Here is a 27,672-nt window from a genome sequence, read left to right on the forward strand (position 1 = left end):
GACTAAGACATAGTCCTTGCCTCAAAAACTTAATTTCTTGTAGGCAAACAGGCAAATAAAGAGAAAACATAAAACTAGGGAGACACTGCTGTGTCAGAAACAAGCCCAAAGGTTACAGGCACCCCAAGAACAAACACCTATCTCAAACCTGGTCCATGGCAATCAACTACAAATGGCATCTGAATGAAGGGATCTATGAAAAAGTCCTACAGGGTAAGTAGAAGCTAGCCAAACAAAGGGAAGCAGTTTGAGGAAGAATATTCCAGGGAAGAGGGAGTGCATTTGAAAAGATTCCCAGGTAAGGGAGAGGTGCTACTGATACATCAGTATGAAATTAGAATGGGGATGATGGTAAGAGGTGAGACTGGAAAGAACGATCTGTCAAAAGCTTTCTTCGTCTTGCAAAAGAATTTGTATTTTATCCTGAGATTAATGATGAGAATTTTAAGCAAGAAACCAAAATGGTCAGATTCAGATTTTTTTTAAATTTAATTTAATTTTATTTTTTATTAAAGTATAGCTGATAATTGGAAGATTGGGATTGACATGTATACACTAATATGTATAAAATGGATAACTAAAAGAGAGGGACAGAGGGAGGGAGGAAGCAAGGAAGGATGCAAGGAAGGAAGGACGGGAAGGAAACAGCTTACCTGTGAGCAATTAGCCTATAGTGGCATAGGTCAGACATTTATTCACCCAGCATTTGCTAAGAACCTACTCTATTGACCAAGTACCAAAGTTAAAAAGATGACTAAGACATAGTCCTTGCCTCAAAAACTTAATTTCTTGTAGGCAAACAGGCAAATAAAGAGAAAACATAAAACTAGGGAGACACTGCTGTGTCAGAAACAAGCCCAAAGGTTACAGGCACCCCAAGAACAAACACCTATCTCAAACCTGGTCCATGGCAATCAACTACAAATGGCATCTGAATGAAGGGATCTATGAAAAAGTCCTACAGGGTAAGTAGAAGCTAGCCAAACAAAGGGAAGCAGTTTGAGGAAGAATATTCCAGGGAAGAGGGAGTGCATTTGAAAAGATTCCCAGGTAAGGGAGAGGTGCTACTGATACATCAGTATGAAATTAGAATGGGGATGATGGTAAGAGGTGAGACTGGAAAGAACGATCTGTCAAAAGCTTTCTTCGTCTTGCAAAAGAATTTGTATTTTATCCTGAGATTAATGATGAGAATTTTAAGCAAGAAACCAAAATGGTCAGATTCAGATTTTTTTTAAATTTAATTTAATTTTATTTTTTATTAAAGTATAGCTGATAATTGGAAGATTGGGATTGACATGTATACACTAATATGTATAAAATGGATAACTAATAAGAACCTGCTGTATAAAAAAATAAAATAAAATTCAAAAAAAAATAAATGAAAACAAAATATAGCTGATTTACAATGTTCCGGGTGTACAGAAAAGTGATTCAATTATACATACATAGTGAAGTAAGTCAAAGACAAATATCATATAATATCATTTATATGTGGAATCTAAAAAAATGATACAAATGAACTTACTTACAAAACAGAAATAGACTCACAGACATAAAAAACAAACTTATGGTGACCAAAGGGGAAAGGGGGAGGGAGGGATAAATTGGGAACTTGGTAATGACAGATACACACTACTGTATATAAAATAGATAAACAAGGACACACTATAGCACATGGAACTAGATTCACATTTTAAAACCATCATTGGGCCTAAATTATGAAGATGGACTGAAGAAGTACAAGACTGAAGGCAGGGGTGGGGAGAAGTCAGGGGGCTTAATCCAAGAAAAAATACTGAAGCTAGGGAGCTGAGAAAGAGGGGCACATCAACAACTCCCAGCCCTAATCAGCTACTTAAGGAATGTAGGTATGCAGGAAGGGAGAAAGATGGGATCTAGAGTCCTTTGGACCAGAATAGAGACACCATCCTATTTATTTTCTTCCTTGGTCCCTTCTATTAAAAAAGGTTTGCTGAGAACCATGACACTGAGAGGGTAAAGTTGATGGGCGATCATGTCCCCTGTACCCTGCCAACATCATCCCCCTAGAAGCCATCAATTGCACGGTGTTGAAGACACCAATTCAGCATCATCCAGAGGCACCTCAAATAAATAACAGGAGTGAACGACTCATGTGGTCAAAAAAATTCAAAAGAATCATGTGGTCTGTACCCACAGTAGACGCTGATACTGAAAGGATAAGGCACTTAGGGGGACTCTTTCTCTCCATCCCCGCAGAGCTTAACAATCTCCTCACAGAACTTGGGTCTACGTGTCCACAGAAAACAATGAGCAATAGAGTTATTGCATCAGTTCCCAAACATAGCCTATAAATGATATTTTTTGTCTTAAACAATGTATGACCAGTGCTCAGCGCTGAACTTTTTGCAAAACATCCTGAACTCAGCCCATTAATGAGACCACAGCAGCAGCAAGCAGGAGCCCATGCCTCGGGGCCACGGTCACTGCAAGAGATACCCAAGTCCCATCAGGAACAAGACGACTATATCTGTTTACCTTCCTCCTGGATCAGCAAGGAGTATCAGCTGGTTTGAGGCAACAAATCTACCTGAAACCAACTGAACTTATTATAACAGGCAGGAGGGGAAAAGATAGCAGCTGGACTACTGGAAAATGGGAGAAAGGAGGAAATTCAAGGAAACTTCATTTCAACTTACCATGTTTGGGGTGTGTTTGTTTGTTTTGGGAAAAACAACACTGAGGGCAGGCAGTCAGGTCTAATAAAACGTATAGTCTCAACATCCCTTTTTCCACTTTCCCAATCTGCACTTGCGTTTCAGAAACAGGTCTACACTGCTTTAGTCAGGGTGCCCTGCCTTGTGAGTAATTCACAGAGCCTTCTCAAGTCCTCAGGAACTGACTACTAGCTCAAGGCCTCAGTGGAGAGTGTGCAGAACCCTGAGACTGGATCCATATGAGTTTCCAACAACAGCCAAGCCCTCCCCAATCAGCCAGGCCAACCTTGCTACACCTCCCACCCCTGCTCTAACCCTGCCTGTGACAGTGCTGCTTTGAAATCCTATCTGATCAGGCACGACTTCTCAGCTACACCATTTTCTGTTCTTTTTAAGATGGTGGGCAAGCATGGGTGCAAGAATGGCAACTGCAAGCTTTCCAAGGCATCCTCCCACTCAGAAACGAGCCTTTCATCTCATCACCTGTTTCAGGGGAAACAGCTGGAAGTACACAGAATTGTGTTTTGTGTGGATGTCAAATATACCACTCTACACTGTCAAGATGTTGCATCACCGCCTTTGTCCTGTGCTCGGCAAGTTGCCAAGGAAAGGAGGGTTTCAGGATGTGGGGCAGGGGAAGGACTGCCCAACCCGGCACTTTGATCCGGTCTCATAGACAGAAGGATATGAGTCTCTTACCTGGAATGACTTGAAGAACTTCCCGACTTCCCTTCGCTTCCAGACCTAGTCCAAAGTATCTCCCGATCAGTTCTCTATGATGTCTGAATACCCACCATGATATATCATTCTGAGTAATAATATTGCTTTCCAATAGTCTGCTATCGAAATGTAAACCAGTACAGGAAGGATTTGGGTTTCAGGCTTTAATCAGTCATTAGCCTGTCTGGTTTCCACCTAGGAAATCTGAGACACATGGAACAGGACAAAAAGCTAGAGTTATTTAGGTACTGGGTGCCCAGGTGAGGAAAGATTACATAAGACATAGGACAGGTCTTACTTTACAATTGAAAAGGAGTGTTAGTAGAGAAGGTGAGGAGACAAATAAAGGCAAACAGCAACAACTTGTATATCCCTCACTCAGCCATTTGTTCAAGGCCGGTCGGTCTTGACCCCAGGCTCAATCTCCACTGAATTTTAGTGCTGAAGAAATTGTAAGAGAAATGCAGGGCAAAGGTTCACTCTCAAGTACAACTGAACCACATTTCCTTCTAACAAAGTGGCATGTGGATTGATGTTTTTATATCAATGTATCAATGGAAAGACATCTCTGTTTTTTACAAGGACAATATCAGCAATTCTGTCAGACTTTCAGAAAATGTTAGTTTGTTGGCACTTAAATTTTATCTTCTCTGCCTGCACATCTACCTACCCCCAACTGGGAAAAAAAAAAAAAAGCTTTTGTGTCTAGTCATTAATGATGTATATACAGTCACTTAAAGAGAACTAGAGGACTCATTCTTCAAGGAAGCATGCTGGGGGTTTTTCTTTGTAAAACAAATAACTGCCTTCAAATGTATATGCCATTTAAAGTGTTTTCTACATTGGGCTTTCTAGTACCCTTCTTAGAGAAGTAAGATCTCAGCAGAATGTCACATTTTTTACTGAATTAAGGAAGTAGGTTTAACTTGGGGCAGGAGGAGGGGGAGAGCTTCAAGTTACCAAGAAGAATTTTAGGATCTCCTTCTGCAGATACCTGCTTAAATGGAATGCTCAAAGTTGTAGTCTGCCTAAAGAGAAGGGGTCCTGACACAGATGACCCAAGGAGCTCTCTTCCAAGGCTCAAGCGCCATAATCCTAAATCCTGGTCCTTCCTTTTTGGATCCTTTGACAAAGCAAGAAAGCAGAATATCTTGTCCATCCTGTTCTCCTAGTGTGCTGAGTAATCTAATAGGCTAAAAGCCCTGGTTTGCATAAAAAGTAAATCAGAGGAGTCCTTCTCCACAAATTCTGAACAGAGCCCATCTTGATAAATAAAATGTGACATTCATAACAAACAAGCCAAAAAGCAGATAAAGGATGAGAGCCCTCAGCATTAATGCTGGAAAACCTCTGGCGATAAATAAGTAATATTATAATAAAAGATATTATAACGCATTGTCATTTGTAGGGAGAAATGTAATATAGTCTGAGGAGGAAGATAGATGGCTCAAGTTGTTTCTCTGACAGTGGAAGTAATAGCTATTGAATGTTATGTTTAGCATATCATAAAATCAGTGTTAGAAGGCAAGACAGCCCTCAAGCTTTCCTGAAGTCCACATTCAGCCTTTTGACATCAGCAAGGAAAATTGCCTGGAATGTAGCTCACCTGGGATGGACAGCCTCAACTTAAACCAAATCAGAAGAGACATAGCTTCCCCTTGGCCCTCAGCCTGAAGTGGAAATGAACTTGGGGGTGACTGGAGAATGTCTTTCTTCAGCCCCCTCTGTACCTGCCATCCCCAAGGGGCTCCTGCCAGTTGCAGGAGCCAAGCTGTAAAGCTTGAATTCATGTAACACTGGAAACTTTTCTGAGGATGATGGGTACTAGCTCTCTTTATACATGGAGGAGCCATGGACCAATTCAGAATCCCTTTAGAGGTACTGAAAATCCTCCATCTTCTCTCCCTACCAAAAAAGTCTACACATGTTCCTACCACATTCCTGACCCCCCATTATTTATTATGTAAGTTATATCCCACCCACCTGAAGGAGAAGAGAGAGCCATGTGTATCTATGAGACAATAGAGCCTGACCTCCCCACATTTACGAGCTGGAGCCGTGCAGCCTTGCTCATTGTAGGGACGGGAAAGCCAGTTGGCAGAAATAATTCAACCAAGTGCTCACACAGGAGGGGGCTTCACTTATGCCAAATGATGCAAAAAGAACACTATTTTATTTTACTTTGTTTTTGGTGAATTATTTGCCAGGAAAGCCCACTAACAAAACACCTGGGCAAAATGCATCCAAATGACTTTTTTTTCATTCTGAAGCAGCCTAGAGGATGAATTTAAGAAAGGATTCGGACAGTCCTCAGCCTCTGCTTTTCAGGAGTTGTAACAGTGGTACTAGAATCTGAGCACTGCTACTTCTGGGCTTCATAGTCTGGAAGAATAGGGCCCTGGGACTCTGTGATACAACTGGGCTGAGATGATTGGAGGAGGATGACTAGGAAAAAAGATATATCTGTCTTATTTCCTGAGAGGACTTGATTTACCATGAATTTTTCTTCTTTTCTGTCTGATCCTCAAGATAAAAATTCCATCAGAAACCACTGGCCCCCTGTACCATCAATCTCAGAGATGGAAAGAAGTGTCCTTTGCTCCCAAAGGACACTAGGAGCCACCAGCTGTCCCTGTTGTATATAGAAAGAGAAGGCCTCCAAGAAGAGCTCTGAGTAGAGTGGCTGAGCAGGGGGTGAAGGCAGTATGTGAGTGGGTGCTTGGGGAAGGAGACACTCTTCAGTAGAGGCAGGCTGGCCATTCCTTTCCTTTCTTAGGTCCTGGTTCAGGAACTTTGTAAAGAATAGAGACAACTATTGAGAATCTTCTATGCAGAGGGTTCTGTGCTAAGTGTTCTGTGGGGTATAAAGGCAGCCCATTCCCTGCTCTCAAAAAGAGTGAAGAGATACACACTCTTGAAAATAAGACTATGACCAGACAGTACAGTCTTTGCTCCCTCAACAAAATCAGCGAACATAGTTCTGATGCCACCACCAGTTTCCACTCAATGCACAGGAAAGGCATCTTGAAATAGAGGTTAAGAGCCTGAGCTTCGAAATCTTAGGTACTTGACTCTGTATCCTACTTTGACTTCTTACTAGTTCTGGGATACCTGGCAAGTTATCTTAAGCTCTCTGAGAACTGGGTTTCATTATATTAAAAAACAGACAATCATTGTTGCTACTCCATGGGACAATTTAATGAGTTAATGGATGTAAAGCACTTAGCATAGCATATAGTAAATGCTCAATAAGTGTTGGCTGAAAGGAAGTTGAAGATATGCCAGACACTGCTTGAAGTTGGCTACCCAGATGGTTAATATGTTGCTCTCCAGGAGCTTAGAGAATAATAACTCAAAGTCAAATAACTGTAGCAAAATGGCAAAAACGCATACTGGGCTGCCTGTTTTTGTTAAGATGTTAGAAATGACATAACTTCCTTTTTTTGGATTGTTTCTTTTAAGGTGGTTTTTGAGACTGGGAGATTTCATCTTTCAAGCATGTACAAATGAGGTAACTTGGTTTAATGAAAGGCCCCCAGGTAGAGAAGTAGGGCTTGTGATTCTAAACCATCCCATCACAGCTCCATCTAAGGCCAAGTGTGTGACCTGTAGAGGTAAATTAGTTAATTAATGAAAACATTTTTTTAAGTATCTACATGAGTCGGGCACTATGATTGGTGTCAGAGGTATAGCAGTTATGGCATAAATTGCTAGTGTTCACCAGTATCCATGGTCTCCTTTGCTTCCTGAGCACACAAAAGGGCTACATTTCCCAGCTTCCCTTGCAGTTAGGTGAAGTCACGTGGCTTGAGTTCTGGTCAATGGAATATGAGCAGAAGTGAGGTGCTCCACTTTCCAGTCTGACTCATAGAAACCTCCCACGAATTATCACTTTCTCATTCCACATCTACCAGGTAAATCAGAAGCCTTTCAGGGACCCAGAGGAAGATGCAGCCACAGATGGAGACTTGAGTCCTTGAATCTTGGGCCCAGGTTAGACTGTGATATTTGAATGAGAAATGGACTTTTGTGCTAAGTCACTGAGATTTGGAAGTTTATCTGCTACAACAATTAGGGTTATTTTTCATACCTAATAAAGCAATGAACAAGATTGACTTGATGCTGGCCTTGTGGCAGACTGTTAAAAATGAACAATTAAATAAGTAATTATAATGTAATGTGATGAATGTTAGGGCAGTGAAAAGACAGAGAAATGGAAGCAGACAATAGGATGACCTAAGCTACTCAGGGAGTTAGAGAAATCCTCAGAAAAGGTGCAATTATGGTGAGACTCGGTGTATTAGTCAGCTCTGGCTGCCATAACAAAGTACCTTGGGCTGGGTGGCTTAAACAATGGAAATTTATTTTTTCTCAATTCGAGAGGGGGAAGTTCAAGATCAAGGTGTCAGTAGAGTCAGTTTCATTGTGAAGCTTCTCTCCTTGCCTTGCAGCCTCCTCCCTGTGTCCTCACTCGGTCTTTCCACCATGTGTATACATGTCCATGTCCTAATCTCCTCTTCTTGTCCTTACACCAGTCATATTGGATTAAGGCCCACCTTTATGACCTCATTTTACCAGAATTATCTCTTCCTTCCTTCCATTCTTCCTTTCTATTTATTTATTTATTTATTTGGTTGGTTGCACCAGGTCTTAGGTGCAGCAGGTGGGCTCCTTAGTTGCGGCATGCATGTGGGATATAGTTCCCTGACCAGGGATCAAACCTGGGCCCCCTGCGTTGGGTGGGCAGAGTCTTAACCACTGCAACACCAGGGAAGTCTACAAGAATTATCTCTTTAAAGGCCCTATCTCCAAATACAGTCACATTCTGAGGTACTGGGAGTTAGGGCTTCAACATATGAATGCAACCCATAACAGATGGGTAAGAGTTAGCCAGCTGAAGGATTAAGGTGAACTTCAGGCTCTCTATCTGGTCCAATGATGAGAGCTAGCACAGAGAAGGCAGGAGGATGAGGAAAGAGCCCATATTTCCAAGAAGCAAGGTGCTAGAACTATTCAAGGGAGGATTCAGATCACAGCCTGACAACAGTGCTTTGATTGCAGATTTGGAACTTAAGATACTAAAAATCAAATTGAGGAAAGGCAGAAAGCAGCAGCACACCTTGGCTCTTTAGAGATGGAAGGAGATTGACTGCAGCTGTGGTTTGTGGACCCGGAGCCTGCATGGGGCTACTCTGCTTGCTAAGAAATCCCAGGAGGGTCTTTTAGAGTAAAGATCGACCCCAGAAGTCAGATCACAGAATGATAGCTACCTGGTTATGTGCAGAGATTGAAGATCAATGGATGAAAGATCAATCTGAATAAATGATCTATTAATACATACAACAGTTTCCTAGCAATTAATCTCCAGGAGGATGACAGCACGCCAGTTACAGTGAACTGCTGATGGTGATTGACATAATGGGATCGTCTGCAGCTGCCTGGATGCTGAGTGAGTGATATTCACATTTATTTTCCTGCTTGGATTGAGTGGTTTCTGGGGCAGCTCTGGAGTTTAGGGCTGAAAACATACTGCTTAGAAGACCAAAATAGTCTCTTCTAAGAGAAGGTGTACCTAGGCAGATCTAGGACCAATCTCTGATCTACTGGAAGAAAAAAAGAGGGACCTTTCTTCTCTCCCAAGTGATTAGTGAGATTTTTGAAATATGGAGCTTGGTAGCGGGATTTGGAGAGCATTGCTCAGAAATGAGAAATGTTACCCCACTTTGGAGGGCTGTCATTGTGAAAGGAAAGAACTGCATATCTGTGAGAAATATGTGCTTATGAGTATTTTTTCCCCTTGGTTTTTTCAGAAGAATACCATGAATGAACCTTGTTCCTCCAAAATACATGACCCCACACTTTTGGTCTTTCTAAGCTTAGAATTTTAAATGTCTGCCTGGTGAATCCCTACTTATTCTTCAAAGGCCATCTCATCAGCTTATAACCTCTCCTAAAAGACCTTTCTCAGGTACTTTCAATGCTCCTCCCAAAATATATCCCCAATCCATCCACCTTTCTCTATGTCCACACCTACCATCTTAGACCAAGTCAACATTATCACTTGCCTACACTACTTCGAGAGCCTCCTACCTGGCCTCCCTGCTTATAGCCTTACCCTCTATGGTCTAGTCTTCACACAACAGCCAGAATTATGTTTTAAGTAAATACCAATGCGTATTATTACCAACGTACCCAGAGTAAAATTCACTCTAACACTTACCATGGCCCACACGGCCCTACGTAAGCTGGCTCCAGACAGCTCCTGTACTTTTAACTCTTACCAAGCTCCCCAGAGCTCCTGCTACACCAGGATAACGTCAGATTTATCTGCTCCATGGAGCCTTACTTTTGCTGTCCTCCCTCCCTAACACCCTCTTCTCCCAACCCTCACAGCTCAGAGCTCCCCATGATTGTTTCCTCATCATTTATACATCTCGGCTCCTCAAAGAGGCATATGTGAACCAACCCAGCAGGTAGCTGCCACTTCCTTACCCCCAGTCACTATCATATTACCCTGTTCATTGCCTTCACAGCACTCATCACTATGTGGAATTATATATATAGTTTTAAAGTTGTTCATTACATGTCTTTGCCCAGTAGAAGTTAAACTCAATAAAAATAGAGAGCTGAATGAGATGATTGTGAGAAAGTAAGGGGAGACACAAGGGATCCTGCTCTTTCCTTAAAGGAAGAAGCCCCTCTTTGTTCTGGCATTATTTGCATTTCCCAGCATGCAGCCAAGTACCTGACATATAGCAAGTGTTCAAGTATTTTTAGAATGAATGAATGAATGAATGGCATAATCAATCATTTACTCCTCTGAATTTCCATCATATCCTATTTCCATCTCTGTAAAGACATTCACGACATTGTAGAGTAGGGATTTGTCAGACGCTCTTTCTCTCATCCTTGATTATGAGTTCCTTACAGAGAGGATCATGTATGATGAAATGATGTGTACTGAAGCAGAGGACACTGTGTTATCCATGTAGTCAGTACTGCTCAAACTTTAATGGGTGAACAAATCAGTGGGGGGATACTCTTAAAATGCAGTTTCCGATTCATAGTCTGGAGCGGGACTCAAGATTCTGCATTTCTAACAGGCTTCCAAATGATGCCAATGCTGCTGGCACTCAGCATATTTTGAGTCAAAAGGCATATTTGGGGTGGATGCTTTAAAATGTTATTTTTCCTTCACTTTGTATTTGTTACAGAGCCTCCACACAGCTCTGTAGATGTAAAATATACATTAAATTAGTACATATTAAGTGAATGAATAAATGAATGAGTCAAATACTCTCAAATTTACAGGAAGTGAAATTTAGTCTTAAAGAGTTAAGCAATGTGTCTACCTAAGGCATCACAGTTCGGTCTAGAATCCTTGCTCTCTTTACTGAGTCACAAGTCCTCCATCCAGCCGCCTCCTAGGATTGAGGTTTAGAGGTTCAAGGCATTAAGCATAAGCTTCTTAGTACAGAGTAGCTCCCCACCCCATAACAAATGTCAAAGCTGGGGGGAGCCCTGACAGGAGAAGGGGGCCATTGCTTGGTAACTACCCAGTGCATTCACACCCCTGCAGGCTGTCAGGATTTTCATGGTCTTCCCAGATTGGAGGGGTATCATCCAAGAAATCTTTCGCTGCCAGGAAAGCAGACAGGCATTTCTTCTTGGCAGGATCCATCATGTCATGACACATAAGCCAATTGCTGAAGGGGCCCCACGGAGACCTGAGAGGATATACATAGTTTTATTAGGTTGAAGAGGAACATCCCCATGACCTGGGATTATGAGGCAAGGGGCAGACCCAAGGGCAGGTGGACACTCTTGCATTGCTCCCAAGAGGCTTGGAAACAAAGACTGCCCTGCAGGTTAAGCCTCTGCTCCAAATTAGCTCAGAAATGGTTCCACCTGGGCAGATGGGCCCTTAATTCACACCCCATCTGACAGCACTGGAGCCGACTGGGGACTCTTCATACAAAAGTACACACTACACCCTAGCACCATGGGATCTGCCTGAGAAGAATCTGTGTTGACTAGCAGGCAGCTGAGCAGAAAGAATAGCCCAGGAGACAGATGTGCACCGTTGTTCCTATGCGCCCAGCAGGAAAACAGGCATCGGCTCTAGGGAGAGGATATGGAACACACAAAAGAAGCATATGTTGCCAAAAACCTGACCCAACTGGAAGCTTTTTCCAGACTCTTTCCTTTCATCATTATTTCCATCCCTGTTGGTCTTGAAAAGCATTGATTGTTACCTTGGTCCTTCCGATCAGTCATTTAGAGTAGAATCAAGACACACTTGCAGGAAAAGCTCCAGAATCAAGGCTTCCAGACTCTCAAGAATTGTATCACTCCCTGCTTTCCAGATGACCCCAAGAACTTAGGAAATTTGAATGATTCAAAGAATTGACATAAAGAAAGTGTTCAGCTATTTTGTCCCTTTGCTGTGAGCAGAGAGAAAAGCAAAGTGCGGAATGTCACTTCAGTCAGATAGACAGATAGGCTTCCTGGCTGTGCACACGCCGAGATCTTGGAACACAAGCTGCCTCCCTGCAGCACTGATAGACAACCTACTACTGAAAATACGGTCCAGAAACAACAAGAGCACCTGGGAGAGGGTTGAAAATGCAGAGTCTCAGGCCTCTTCCCAGACCCAGACGCTCCTCCAACTAGCGTAATAGCCACAATCCTGATCAAGGGTGAGGAGATGGACAAATGAGGATTTAAGTTCCTTGAGATTTTCTCATCGAAACCCTTTTCTCCCCCATCCTGATTATGGGTCCCCAATTACTGTGCAAGAGAAAAACCTGCATTTCTGTTTTATCCCCAAAAGACAGCAATTTTTCAGTTCTTAAGCACTGAAAGCGGACAAGTGAGATAAGCTCAAATTTCCCCCATGAATCAAAAATGAAACCAAGAGTAGCTTCTTTCCTTTACAGAAAGAGCAGGATCCATTGTGTCTCCCTTGCTTTCTCACAACCATCTCCTTCAGCTCTGCCTGCCCCGTACTTCCCTCTTTTTCCTCCCCGATTCCTTGACTCAGAACAGTTGCTGGCAGGGAAACCTGGTTCGTCAAGGCAAGGGGGTCTCTGCACCCCTGAGGGTTTGTTGGAGTGGTTCTGACCAGGAAGGGATCCTCCCTGTCTCCATCTCTCCAGATGGCTCTCAGATTCCGGTCCCTCTCTGCCATGTGCTCCCCCCACACTGCCCTTCTGCCTGAGGCTCCTCCAGAGCTCTGGGCTGTGGGGAGCACATCCTTCTGTCACTGTGAGTGCTCACCATCCCCAGCTCTCTCTGGCTTTAACCCCTCTTTTGCCTGGCTGCACACCGCTCCTTCGCTCCTCAGGGAACCAGAATGGCAGATGGCAGCTTGGTGTTTGGGACATCTTCACAGGTGAGTGCATATGCCCCAATCTGGAAAGAATCCTATTGGCCGCTCTTCGTAGACTGAAAATTTGTACCCTTCGAGGCGATGTGGGGTAGTGAGAACCTATCAGACTGGCTGGAATTCAAATCCCAGCACTGCCATTTAAAATTGTTGTGACCTTGAGCAACTATTGGATGTAAGTTTTTTCTTTGGATTCTTTAGCTGGGAATTGAGGATCATTATACCCACTTCCTGGCATGATACCTGGCACATAACCCATCAGTTCTCCTAGGGTTTTCCTCCTTCCCCAAAACCTCTCCTGGTCGACTGGGAGCTAGATACTGGTTAACCCAACTGTCTCTGGTTCTGGGTATGCAAGCTGCATGCCTCACTCTTTACTCTTCATGCCCACAGACAGTTCTTTCTTCCAAAGACTAGTGGTCAGTGTACCTGGGGATCCTAGAAGTGGCCTGTCCTTTTCTGTGCAAAATCATTCTGGAAATTTTAACCCTTCACGGAAGAAAGAATTCACTATCACACTTTTAGAAGCTTTGGGGCAGGAAAGACTCCCAGGAACCCAGAGCACACAGCCACCTGCCTGTGCCCAGGTGTTCACTCAGGTGACTCAACTTTACGTTCAGCTTTTAGCCACTACCTGGTGTCTTCATTGCTGGAAAAAAAAACAAAAAAACAAAACCTGGACAGATCAACTGAGATTTAATTAATATTCTACAATTAATCCAAAATAATTATTGTGGTCTTTTAATTAAGGATTGATGTGGGAAAAATGGAAATCATAAGAATAGTTATATAATGATTTCTTTCCTCAGGGAGGCTTTGACTTACTCTTCTCAGGAGATATGTACCCAACATAACAGTTTTATTAGCTCTTATTAAAGCTTTGATACATGCACTTCAAAGAAGTGGCCGTTCTCCTTTTCATCTGAAGTACAGGAATCTTCTTTGGCACCTGGGCTGTCTGGAGGGGCAGCTGCTCTCTGTAGAGCTCAGAGCCGAGACCCTGGAACAAACGGAACTTTCTGGCAACCCCAATCCTCCCTAAAGCTATTTATTTTCCTTTTTTCTATCTTCTCCAACAGAGTTATGAGGTGGGGGATAGACAGTGTGACAGGGGTTTCTATAATCAGGGTCAAGCACCCTTTAGGGGTCAGTAGAGGTGGCCTGACTCAGAGAACAAACTGTAATCCCAGAGCTGGGAGCAACTGTGGTGATCCCCTAGCCACTTACGCATTCTGTGCTAGAATCTTCTCAGCAACATCTGGTCCTCAGGTGTCACCTAACCTCTACTTTTAAGCCTATCAGTGATCAGGAGCTGGCTAACTTGGAAGTCTGCCTTGTCCACATCTAGATACTGCCAACTATTTATTTTTAATCTTCTGTACATTGAGTCAATATCCATTTCTGCATCCCACCATTCACAGGCCCCAGTTCTATCCTGGGAAACACAACTGAATAATCCAATTCATCTTCTCCATGGGACTCTTTCAAATATCTAAAGCCAGCTGTTATTACTTCCCAAAATGTTCTCTTTCTAAATGCATTGCCAACATAATCAATCTTCTGTTGACAAGATGTCCAGACACTTCTCAGTGTTCTGGTCACCATTCTTCTATTTGTCAGTGACCTTCCCAAGTATGGAGCCCAGAATGGACTACAGTGCCCTGATTGACCTCTAACTAGGAGAGAGGAGGGCAGGGCTCTCATGTTATTTATGTATAAATAAATAACAAGGTAGAGAAATGTACATATATTTCCTGGTAAAGTCTATGGTCATCTAAAACTAACCCAAATATTTCTTCTATGAACTACATTCAGAACAATTCTTCCTTATCCTCTTTTTGCGAAATTGAATTTTCAAACCTAAAAACATTTATCCTTGTTATATTCATCTTGTTAGTTTCAACCTATCTTTTCAGATATCACGGTTTTTTGAAACTTGTTTATATCATTTGTCATATTAGCTGACCTCTGTTTCAGGTCATCACAAATTCTATAAGTACATGGTCAATGTTTCATCTGAGTCACTGATCAATTCTTGGAACATTACAGAGACCAGCAAATGCCCTTTAAGTTGCTGCTAGATACCTCCCTCCCCTTAGATATCATTCCAGAGGTCAACTCTCTTTTGAATGGTGTTGCCCCATCAGCCTCAAATCCACACACAGCCTGTATTTTCCAGGTCATTCCAGAGGATATCAGGAGAAACTCTGTCATAGACTTTACTATATTGTTATTCTTTACTTCTATACTACCCACCCCACCACCACCATCATCCCTGTCTGCCAGACTAATAAAGATGTCAAAAAAGGAGCTAAATGTTATTTGGCATGGCTTGCTTTTAGGAAATCATGGATGCTTCTAATAATCATCTCTTTATTTCTTGTGTGTTCACAAACCATCTGCTTAATAATATGCTTTAAGATTTTTCCAAGAGTGAGCATCAAGATCACTTGCCTATAGTTTTTATTATTCACATTTCCCCCTTCTGTGAAACTGAGGGCAGCCTTTGTCTATTAATCCAATTCCTCATGATTGCAGATGATAGGATCAAGACTACCTAGAAAAAAAACAAAACAAAACAAAACAGAAAAAACTTCCCAGGACTATATGTCAGATATTCAATTCAGAGTCCAAAGAATTGGGGAATCTGCATTTTAAAACATATTTCTCAGCCAGAGTGAGAGAGACACATACACACAGAGCCCAAGCATTAGAGAGTTCTCCTGAACACCTTAAAGATTTACCATCTAGGCCTGAGAAGCTGCAGGAAGACCTAGCATAAAGGTAAACTCCTAGCTTTATCTCCAACTAGAAATTAGTTTCTCTGGTTTCAGTTTCCTCATCTGTAAAATCATGGGATATATTCTAGTTCTAAGCTTTAGTGACATACAAGGTTAGTTACTAAGGATGACCAGACAGATGGCTAGATTTACATACCAGGGCCTGACTCCTCAACCTTTTTTGGATGGTTTAAATAGCTATGACATTTTCATTTGCCTTCTGGACACAAGCATGCACAAACAAATATGCACACACATGCTCACACACATCAGCATCCACAATCATTAACTCTTTTTCTTTCCAGTACGTGCATTTGATGAGAATCAAATCCATTGTTCTATCTCTGTGTTATAATGAATGTGTTCTAAGAAGTTGTAACGGCATCATCTGTCAAGAATGTATTACTAATGTCTTTTAAGACGTTCTTTGCACTATGTTCCTAAAGAACAGCACTGGATCTAGATAACGTTTATTAAATATTAGAAATAGTGTCAAATAACTTCACACACAAGTAAGGTTGGAGAGTTTGTGTGTTAGCACACATGTGTATTTCTAAGGAGAATAACAAAATCCAGTGAGAACAGAAATATTTTGTGATATTCTGTCAAATTCAACATACTCATTTATGTTCCCTGCAACATTCCAGGGCATATCTATTTATCCAAACATAACTGCAGTAAGTAAAATACAGGGAGGCCAGAAAGACACACACACACACACACACACACAAACACACACACACACACTCACACTTGCTACCAGCACTACCAAGAGGCTGCTGCCAAAGAGGAGATGAAGAAAGAGGCTGTAGAATTTGGCTCAATGAGCTAGGAAAAACCCCCTCTAGGACATTACAAAGAACATTGGGATATCTCTCCTATCTTTACTTTCTAGCTTAGATCTAAGTGGAAAGATCTAAACATGTTTCTCAATCCTCCAGCTGATAAGAATCATCTGTAGAACCTTTCTAATCTGTGCATGCCTAAGCCAAAATTTAGACCTACCCTCCTTGTGGAACTTAATTGCTAAGCATGTTAATTTTGTAAAATCTATGTTACAAACCTCCAGTAGATTTGATAGGAATCCTGAATCCCTTACCATGGCCACTGCCACCTATGATAAATACCAAGGAATATTTAATGTACAAAAACACTCCATTGTACTGAAAGTCAATATGATGGCGTGGCTGGGTATATAGTCTCTAAAGCCAAACTCTTTGGGTTCAAATGTTGTCTCAACTACCTTCAGTAATCTCTGTACATCCATTTCCTCTGCCATGAAACAGAGCTACTAACAGCACTCCTGTTAAGAACAAATGAGTTAACATAAATAAGGATTGGTTTTTCCTATATGGTTAGCATTCATAAACCTAAACTCCTTTAGGCAAATGTACCTAATCCTAATTTCTAGGATCTGGGTTGGCACATGTAACCATGTTTTCTGGTGAAACCATGGCCCACTTGACCATGCACTGCCATGTATTTGATTTTCTTCCTGCGCTGACTCAGTTCCTTTTCACCTCCATCTTGCTTTCCTGGGATTGCCTCTTCCACAAACACACAATAAAGCATTTACCATAAGTTATGCCTCAGGCTCTGTTTTCCAGGGAACTAAACAAAGATTTGAGGATTGTCAAGATAAACTGGCATAGAGTGTTATTGTGCTTTTGAATAGAAAACATAAATATCCATAATTGGAATCTGAACAATCATCAGACGTAACCAAGTTTGCCTAAGACTTGAGGATTAAAGTAGGGGCCAGTCTAGAAGGCAGAACCCACTCCCATGCTCCTTCCCCAATACCCCCAGTGAAAACTGCCAGAGAAAAAGTTCAGTTCAAGATCAAGAAGTCCTTTCGCCTGATGACAGCCCTGGAGGTGACTAGGAAGAATGAGTCTGGTTTTAGAAAAGCCCAAGACCTTAGGAGCCTGCCCTGTGGACCAACCCTATACTGGAAAGTGGTGAGAAACTCCATAATTTGAGGACTTACTTGAGTCCCCAGGAATTGCTCCTAGGTCATGGGATCCAAGGTCCACCTAGGAGAAAGAGAGAGCTCATGGGAAACCAGGAGTCTATGTAACTTAATCTAACAAAGTGGATTATTTCTTCTCCCAACTCAATGCAGGGCAAAAGCTATTTGCATGGGTCCTGCCTTACATTCCTGAATTTGGCTAAGGACTGGAATGGCCTACAGTCAAAAGTGGGACTCTTCACTAGGGAGGAACAGGGGCTGAGACACTTAGATAAGGTTTATACTGTGATATCATAGGACCCTATGAGAAAGTGTTTCTGTAACCCAAACATTTGTCTAAGCATATTCATGGTAAAACACTACATACGTGGGATTCCAGTAAGAAATGAGGGGGAAGGGCCATGGTGCCCAGAGTTGTGTTTAATGTTAAAATCCTCAGCCCTCTGGATGGTAGCAGCAGAATGCAAATGGAAGAAAACACCAGCCGCAAGCAAGAGTCATTTCTCCTTCCACCTCCTCAGTTTGCCAGAGGCGATTACACTCACTGCATCTTCTTCCATGTCCTAAAATAGCTAACCTTGGTTCCTGCCCACACAGGAAGTGTATGAAGATCCCAGTATCAAGGCCATGGATTGCCTCAGCAACCAAAGTCCTCATTACTGGTGCCCACACCCATGTCCCTGCTTTTACTTCCTGGTTCATCTCTGAGCTTTAGTACCTCTACTGGTTTCTAACATTTTGCCTGGAATTTGAAATTCCTTTGGTATCTTAGTTCTTTTCCATATAACTGGATTTGGCCATCAGTCAACCCTGCTCTTCTTGGTCAGGTATAACTGGACTTTGGCTGACACACCTGATTGAACAGACTTCCCCTGTCCAGTATTAGCAACTGAATGTCAACTCTGACCCTATGCTCCCCAAAATCTCTATTCAAACACACATACATACACACGCACTCCAGAATGATAAATGACCCATTTTGCAACAGCGTTTTAAGAGAGACAAAAACTGTCTAATTCTGTTCGTGAGTTTCTACACTAGATCTATTACCCCCCATCATAGTGTAAAGTCCAAATGAATCACAGAGACAGCCCGGCTGCACTCAGTGGTCCTCGGCACACGAGTTCTTTGGTGTGAGAAGACCTAAGCAACGCTCCATGACCCTGCTGATGTCAAGCTGATTTATCCCCAGCTTCCTCCACTTCTACTCCATTACCCAAATGTCAGGAGACCAGAAGCCTCATTTCGCCATTGACAATAAAGGAAAAGAGAAGTGATGGTGGGAAATAGATGAAATCAGAAAGGGGAAAACAAAGCTGTGTCTGGGTCCCCATTTGTACGAGACCCCACTCTCTACCTGCATTTAAGCCCAACCACTGTTGTGCACGGATTCTCACTGATGAGGTAAAAAGTTTCTAGAACCACCAAATTCACATTACTTAAGCAAGATTGAACTGTTTAAAATTTCAGTGTTGTCCGCCAAAAAAATAATAACAGGAAGCTGTCTAGAGCGGAATGTGCTGACAGCAGTAATGTTTTGGCAATAATTCATGTGTAGGAGATGATGCTCTGGAAGTCAGCCCAGCAGGCTAATGTAGATTGGGGATGCTCTCCTACTGATGGCCAAACAATTGATTGGCATTTCTGCCCTATCATGAAATCAGCTAGCAAATGAAGTGGAGATGGTTCCAAAAAGGAGGAAAATTGAAGAAGAACGAGGGAATGAAGGGTGATGAGCAGTGCTGCCCAGAGAAATCTGGGCAGAAAGACCAAAATAACATTTTCAAGCTCAGTTTCCAATCTAAGCCAACCCCCATCTTGATTTTCTGCTATAATTTTTTTTTTTTTTTCGTGGTATGCGGGCCTCCCTCTGTTGTGGCCTCTCCCGTTGCGGAGCACAGGCTCCGGACGCGCAGGCTCAGCGGCCATGGCTCACGGGCCCAGCCGCTCCGTGGCATGTGGGATCTTCCCGGACCGGGGCGCGAACCCGTGTCCCCTGCATCGGCAGGCGGACGCGCAACCACTGCGCCACCAGGGAAGCCCCTCTGCTATAATTTTAAAAGCTAAAAAAAAAAAAAAGAACTAATCATCTAATAAAAGTGATATTATCTACTCATTCTATCTTCCACTTGGAACTAGATCTCCCTCCCAAATAAACTGGCTGCCTCTTTCTAATTGTTCTGACAATAAGATCCATAAAACCAATAAACGCTTCTCGGTGCACACAGAGCTGAGTTCTTCTCTGTTCTCATTGGTAGAAGTGCCATCCACTCGATGTCAATGAAGAAGCAACATGCCTCTCTGTCTGTTTCCCCAGGATGGATTCAGCCTGCCATTCAGGATGCTTTAGGGTCTCCTCTGTCCATGAGTCAGAAAAGGAAACTTCATTTCTGAATTATGATATATGGAATGTAATTAGATAAGAAAATATGCTCCCCCCGACTATATAATGCATAACAAAACAAAATGGAAATAAATTTGTAAATTGTACATGTTAGGTTTCCTGAATTTCTTGTGGATAATTAAAAGATTTTGAAGTAAATATCCTCAATATTTTTTTCGCATCTTTATTGGAGTATAATTGATTTACAATGTTGTATCAGTTTCTACTGTACAACAAAGTGAATCAGCTATATGTATACATATATCCCCATATCCCCTCCCTCTTGAACCTCCCTCCCACCCTCCCTATCCCACCCCTCTAGGCTGTCACAGGGCATCGAGTTGATCTCCCTGTGCTATGCAGCAGCTTCCCACTAGCCATCCATTTTACATTTGGTAGTGTGTATACGTCAGTGCTACTCTCTCACTTCATCCCAGCTTCCCCTTCACCCCCTCTCCATGCCTCAAGTCCGTTCTCTACGTCTGCGTCTTTATTCCTGTCCTGCCCCTAGGTTCATCAGTACCGTTTTTTTAGATTGCATATATAGGCGTTAGCATACAGTATTTGTTTTTCTCTTTCTGACTTACTTCACTCTGTATGACAGATTCTAGGTCCACCCACCTCACTGCAAAAAATGCAATTTCATTCCTTTATGGCTGAGTAATATTCCATTGTATATATATATATATATATATGTCACATCTTCTTTATCCATTCTTCTATAGATGGACATTTAGGTTGCTTCCATATCCTGGCTATTGTAAACAGTGCTGTAATGAACACTGTGGCACATGTATCTTTTTGAATTACAGTTTTATTGGAGTATATGCCCAGTAGTGGGATTGCTGGGTCATATGATAGCTCTATTTTTACTTTTTAAGGAACCTCCATACTGTTCTGCATAGTGGCTGTATCAATTTACATTCCCACCAGCAATGCAGGAGAGTTCCCTTTTTTCCACATGCTGTCCAGGATTTATTTAGATTTTTTGACGATGGCCATTCTGACAGGAGTGTGGTGATATCTCATTGTGGTTTCGATTTGCATTTCTCTAATGATTAGTGATGTTGAGCATATTTTCATGTGTTTGTTGGCCATCTGTATGTCTTCTTTGGAGAAATGTCTATTTAGTTCTTCTGCCCATTTTTGGATCGGGTTGTTTGTTTTTGTGATATTGAGCTGCATGAGCTGCTTGTATATTTTGGAGATTAATCCTTAATATCCTCAATGTTTTTTGATTGAAGTTTAGGTATCAGAGAGAGAGAATTTACAAAGGGGCTTCCAAGTGCCGAGCACTTGAAATGTGACCAGGCCATTGTCTTATGCGTTGTAAGTGTATAAATAGTTACTGGGTTTGAAGAGTAAGTATAAAAAATGAATGTAAAATATTGTATTGATAATTATTGTATTGATTCCACATTGAAATGATTCATTAGAAATATTAGGTCAAATAAAATACACAATTAAAATTAATTTCACCTGCTTCTTTCGATTTTTTTTTTTTTAATGTGGCCTGGGTTCTAGTTTCCACTTCCTCTAAGTGCCTTAACCTCTTGGTCTCCTCTTCCTCATCTGGGAAGCAGTATAGCAGGAAGACTCAAAGAACCAGGTAAACCTGAGTTTAAGTCCAGGTCTACCATTTATGAGCTATTTCTTCTTAAATTATTTAATTGCTTTAGTCCTTAGTTTTCTCATCTGTGAAAGGGCTTAATAACAATCAATTTGCAAGGTTTCTGTGAAAATTCAGTAAAATGACGTACGTAAACCAGTTACTACCATGCTTGGGATATAGTAATTATTCAAAAAAATTCGGACTGTTGTTACTATTTTTACTATCTGTCAAAAGAAGTGGTTGAACAGATGGCTAATCACTCTTTAAATCGGTTATTGAATAAATTGCATGCCTCTTACCATGGGTGGTCATTCAAAATCAAATTATGGATACAGAGGAAGATTTTTAACAATTGCTGGCTATCCTGTTGATGCATTTTCTGCATGGATTCAAAATATTCTCCAGGATCATTTTAGACTTTTGTGTCTGAACCCTGCCACTCGTCATAGGGGACCATCCATATCTAATCCTGAGGATAAGAATCTCCCACCAACTGTTTCATTGACCACATTGCCCGTGACACCCAGGGCCTGGCATCAGTGGGAATCAGTGGTGAAGACCTTGACCTTCATGCCCTCTACAACAGCTTAGCTGGCTGGACCTCCTGGGACAACACTCAACATATTGACTGAAGTAAATCAGGGCATGTAAATAAAGCTAAATAGAGAGCATTATCTTTTCCTGTCCACCTTTCATTAGCTACTTGTGGTTTTTAGAAATAAATCTAAAATCTTTAACGCTGTCTGCAAGACAATGATAGGGTCTGGCCATGCTTGCCTCACCAGCTGTATTTTCACAAATCTCCCTTCCTCCTTCACTCTGTTCCATGCAAGTTGGTCCTAATTCCCTCCAATCCATCAGGGTCTTTCCTGCCTCAGAGCCTTTGCATATGATGTTTCCTCTTCCCCCAGACTTTGCCTGGCTAACTCCTACTTATCCTTCAGGTCTCTGTTTATGTCTCTTCTAAAGAAAGATTTTCCTCATCTCTTATTCTAACATCACCCTGATTTTTCCTTCATGCCCCTTATGGTCCAGATCAAAATTTTACTTTTTCTTTCTCTCTCAGGATCACAGCTTTCTTATTTACTGCATCCCAAGCACCTCACACAAATATGGATGCAATAATATTTGTTGAATCAAAGCATAAATAGATGAATAGATAGACACTGGCTGTCCAAAGTGGAATTCATTACTAGTGTACCTTTCTACCACCCATGTTTTCTGACCCCCATTCCCACTCCAGACACTCAAGTCTAGAACTCGTTCTCTTTGATGATTCTTTAGCAGGCCCTGCACTCACCCAGCAGGTTGTGATGAACAAATCATTCTATGGCCAGATGCTGCAGCCAAGAGAAGAGTTACACGGGGTTCATCAATGTACAAGTATATTGCAAATAATAACAATAGCTTAGAGTTTATCATTTGGAATGTACCAGGCAATATATGAGTATGATGTATATTATCTCATTTACCTTTCACAAGAGTCCTACAGGATAGGGACATCAGTTGTCCCCATTTTGCAGATGAGCAAACTAAGATTAGGAATGAGGCCATAATGGCAACTAATTGTCAAGTGGAGATTTGAAACAACCTTGGTCTAATTCCAACACTCATGCACCTAATCTCTGGAGTTCACTGTCTTTCTCAGCTACAGATACCAGTTTTGCCAGTTAACTCTCGTCTGATCTTAGCTCCACTCTGCTTCCCTCTTAATCCAACTAAACTCTCTTCTTAAGGAGCAAAACCTTAATGGCAGTTCCCAAAAACAACCCCAATCTCAGGCAGAAGTTAGTTTCTCCTCAACACTCATCAATCTATGGATTGATGATTCTTGACTCTGGTTCTCACATCCAGCATTTCTTTAACTATATCTATAACTCCTTTTTTTAAAATCAAGGTCATTGTGACTCTTGAACTTAATTGGTAGAGAGAGAAGAGAAAAATAACATTTAGTTAGTCCCTTCTCTGTGTCAGTCATTCTTCTAAGTGTTTTACATACATCGTCTCATCCAATTGCCTAATAACCCATGAAGTGACTATCAATATCCCTTTAATATACGAGATAACACAGAGACTCAGAGAAGTTAATTTGCCCAAGATCACAGCCCTACTATATAGTAAACTGAAAATGTCGTGCCTATTTTATTTTATTCCAAAGTCATGCTTTTCCCTTTATCTACATGATATCCATAACCCCAAACCTTTCTGGTTTTTCTAGTAAACCTTCTCACATTTTGTTTCTCAGTCTCCTATTCTTCCTTATTCTTGTGTAGGTTCCCCTCATCAGACATCTCCATCCGGACACTGAGTTCTAGTTTCCTCTCCCACCCATCACGAAAAAAAGAATCATTTTGTTTTCTTGAGCAAATGTAAATTTATGTTTATATGTATGTTTATTCAATTTACATTTGCAAAGCGAATACATTTGCCTATCTCTTGTCCACAGCGACATTTCACAGAATGTGAACAAAGGCAAGAGTCCTGAGCATGCAGCTAAGGGAGCATTTTATTTAGGAGCTGGTCTTGTCCAAATGCAAACATACTGCCACATATCATCATGTTAGCAGAAAGCAGGAGCCTAAGGGAATGGGAAGGACGATGGAGCAGCTTTAATAGGATAAGTGGCAACCGAGCATAAGGCAGCTAATGGATGAGGGGGCGACACAGCAGCTGGAGGTTGAGGTGGAAAGGAAACAGCCAAAAAGCTAGTGAGCCCTAATGCGTGGAAAGAGAGAAGGGAGCCAAGTGAGGGAGTACGTAACACTGTTTGAACAAATGAATAGTGAACTTCAAATTTTTTTCAGTCTGGTCCAAAAAATACCATTACCAATAACTTATCTCTAAAAACAAATAAAGAGAAGTGGAGAAAGATAGAACTGCTATGTGATACTTACAGAAGGTAACATTGGTCACAGAAGCCCTGACTCACTCCGTGAATCTGATTAGGTTGCATACACAGAGGATATCTACGAAATATCATGGATCTAGCACAGCAGACACAATTAAATGGGTTTCTCCTACAGTTTAAGCCTGGCGTCCGTCCAAGTTGGTTAGGTAAACACAAAAGATGGGTCTGTTCATATTAGCGAGGATTCTAGGGAAGATCTACCTTGTGGGGTCTGCATTCTCCAGGCCAGCTTTTAAGATTCTCCTCCTGGGAGTCATCAGCCATCTCTGTCTTGGGTAAAACCTATGGACTTTAAGTTATAAACAAGACCATCAATTTTACTTATAAGTGTCATGATTTGAGTTTAGGTGCAAATGCTATGTCTGGATGACAAGTGAGAGAGAAGTTTTTAGAGATATAATTTGAAAGCACTGATGGGTTACATGTCCATATGTGGCCCAGGCATGAGTGCCTGGCTACTTTTGATAAGAAACATAACTATATCCAGCTTACATCCCCATCAAAAGGAACCTTAAGGCATCGTTCCGAGTGCTTCATCGAGCACCCAGCTCCAGAAGGAGCGCAGCAGTCAGGCAGCCTGTGGTATTTCCTGAGAGAGGAACACAGGCAGAGGCGTCCACGTGGCCGGCTGCAGGTCATTTCTGCTGAAAGCTGCAGTCAGCCACCTGGGAGTTCTTACTTCCCTTTCTTCTTTCCCTCTTTTCCCTTTTCTTGAGGACTGGCGTTCTTCTCTGTGAGGTTAACTGCTTGCATGTCATTGTGCCCAGGACTCTCTCTGTCAGCCCCTCTGCTTAAGGACCAAAGGTGTCAAAGGGAGAATTTCTACAAATGCCAGATTCACACACCCACCCCCTTGATCCTTTCCTGCTTTCAAAAAAGGCTAGTTTGCCTTGCCTTTAGCCTTTAGGGGACTAGGGCTGGAAGCAAGTATTCCCAGAACCGTTGCTCAGGCATCTAATTCTGCACACATTGCAGTATCTGGCCATATTAACAGGGTTATAAATATGTCTGACGTTTAGAATTGATGATCAACAAAGTACGCAAACATGCTTATTATTGAAGCCCCAAGAGGGACGATGACATGCGGAGAGCGTTCACACACATCATTTTCGCTTTTGTTTCCTAATCTTATCTACTTTTATTTCATGCCATATGAGAAATGGATGGGGAGCTACGTGCTATGATTGATGAGTTTTCTCTGTAAGTATTCTCCCCCAACCTGCTGTTTCGGTGAGAGTGACAACAGAATTCTCAGAACCACTCACCCCAGGCCAGGCCAGCCACAAAGACAAAACCAACACCTGAGACCCAGGAGAACTGGGGGCTCCAGCTCTTCATGGAAATAAACGGGCACTCAGGAAGTCAGCCAGCAGGCCCGAGAGAGTGCCATACACTCAGCCTTTCTCAGAATCTCAGGGGAAAAGATTTTGAAGTAAATATCCACAATATTTTTTTCGCATCTTTATTGGAGTATAATTGATTTACAATGTTGTATCAGTTTCTACTGTACAACAAAGTGAATCAGCTATATGTATACATATATCCCCATATCCCCTCCCTCTTGAACCTCCCTCCCACCCTCCCTATCCCACCCCTCTAGGCTGTCACAGGGCATCGAGTTGATCTCCCTGTGCTATGCAGCAGCTTCCCACTAGCCATCCATTTTACATTTGGTAGTGTGTATACGTCAGTGCTACTCTCTCACTTCATCCCAGCTTCCCCTTCACCCCCTCTCCATGCCTCAAGTCCGTTCTCTACGTCTGCGTCTTTATTCCTGTCCTGCCCCTAGGTTCATCAGTACCGTTTTTTTAGATTGCATATATAGGCGTTAGCATACAGTATTTGTTTTTCTCTTTCTGACTTACTTCACTCTGTATGACAGATTCTAGGTCCACCCACCTCACTGCAAAAAATGCAATTTCATTCCTTTATGGCTGAGTAATATTCCATTGTATATATATATATATATATATGTCACATCTTCTTTATCCATTCTTCTATAGATGGACATTTAGGTTGCTTCCATATCCTGGCTATTGTAAACAGTGCTGTAATGAACACTGTGGCACATGTATCTTTTTGAATTACAGTTTTATTGGAGTATATGCCCAGTAGTGGGATTGCTGGGTCATATGATAGCTCTATTTTTACTTTTTAAGGAACCTCCATACTGTTCTGCATAGTGGCTGTATCAATTTACATTCCCACCAGCAATGCAGGAGAGTTCCCTTTTTTCCACATGCTGTCCAGGATTTATTTAGATTTTTTGACGATGGCCGTTCTGACAGGAGTGTGGTGATATCTCATTGTGGTTTCGATTTGCATTTCTCTAATGATTAGTGATGTTGAGCATATTTTCATGTGTTTGTTGGCCATCTGTATGTCTTCTTTGGAGAAATGTCTATTTAGTTCTTCTGCCCATTTTTGGATCGGGTTGTTTGTTTTTGTGATATTGAGCTGCATGAGCTGCTTGTATATTTTGGAGATTAATCCTTAATATCCTCAATGTTTTTTGATTGAAGTTTAGGTATCAGAGAGAGAGAATTTACAAAGGGGCTTCCAAGTGCCGAGCACTTGAAATGTGACCAGGCCATTGTCTTATGCGTTGTAAGTGTATAAATAGTTACTGGGTTTGAAGAGTAAGTATAAAAAATGAATGTAAAATATTGTATTGATAATTATTGTATTGATTCCACATTGAAATGATTCATTAGAAATATTAGGTCAAATAAAATACACAATTAAAATTAATTTCACCTGCTTCTTTCGATTTTTTTTTTTTTAATGTGGCCTGGGTTCTAGTTTCCACTTCCTCTAAGTGCCTTAACCTCTTGGTCTCCTCTTCCTCATCTGGGAAGCAGTATAGCAGGAAGACTCAAAGAACCAGGTAAACCTGAGTTTAAGTCCAGGTCTACCATTTATGAGCTATTTCTTCTTAAATTATTTAATTGCTTTAGTCCTTAGTTTTCTCATCTGTGAAAGGGCTTAATAACAATCAATTTGCAAGGTTTCTGTGAAAATTCAGTAAAATGACGTACGTAAACCAGTTACTACCATGCTTGGGATATAGTAATTATTCAAAAAAATTCGGACTGTTGTTACTATTTTTACTATCTGTCAAAAGAAGTGGTTGAACAGATGGCTAATCACTCTTTAAATCGGTTATTGAATAAATTGCATGCCTCTTACCATGGGTGGTCATTCAAAATC

Source organism: Physeter macrocephalus, chromosome 4, assembly GCF_002837175.3.
Source record: "Physeter macrocephalus isolate SW-GA chromosome 4, ASM283717v5, whole genome shotgun sequence".
NCBI lineage: Eukaryota > Metazoa > Chordata > Mammalia > Artiodactyla > Physeteridae > Physeter > Physeter macrocephalus.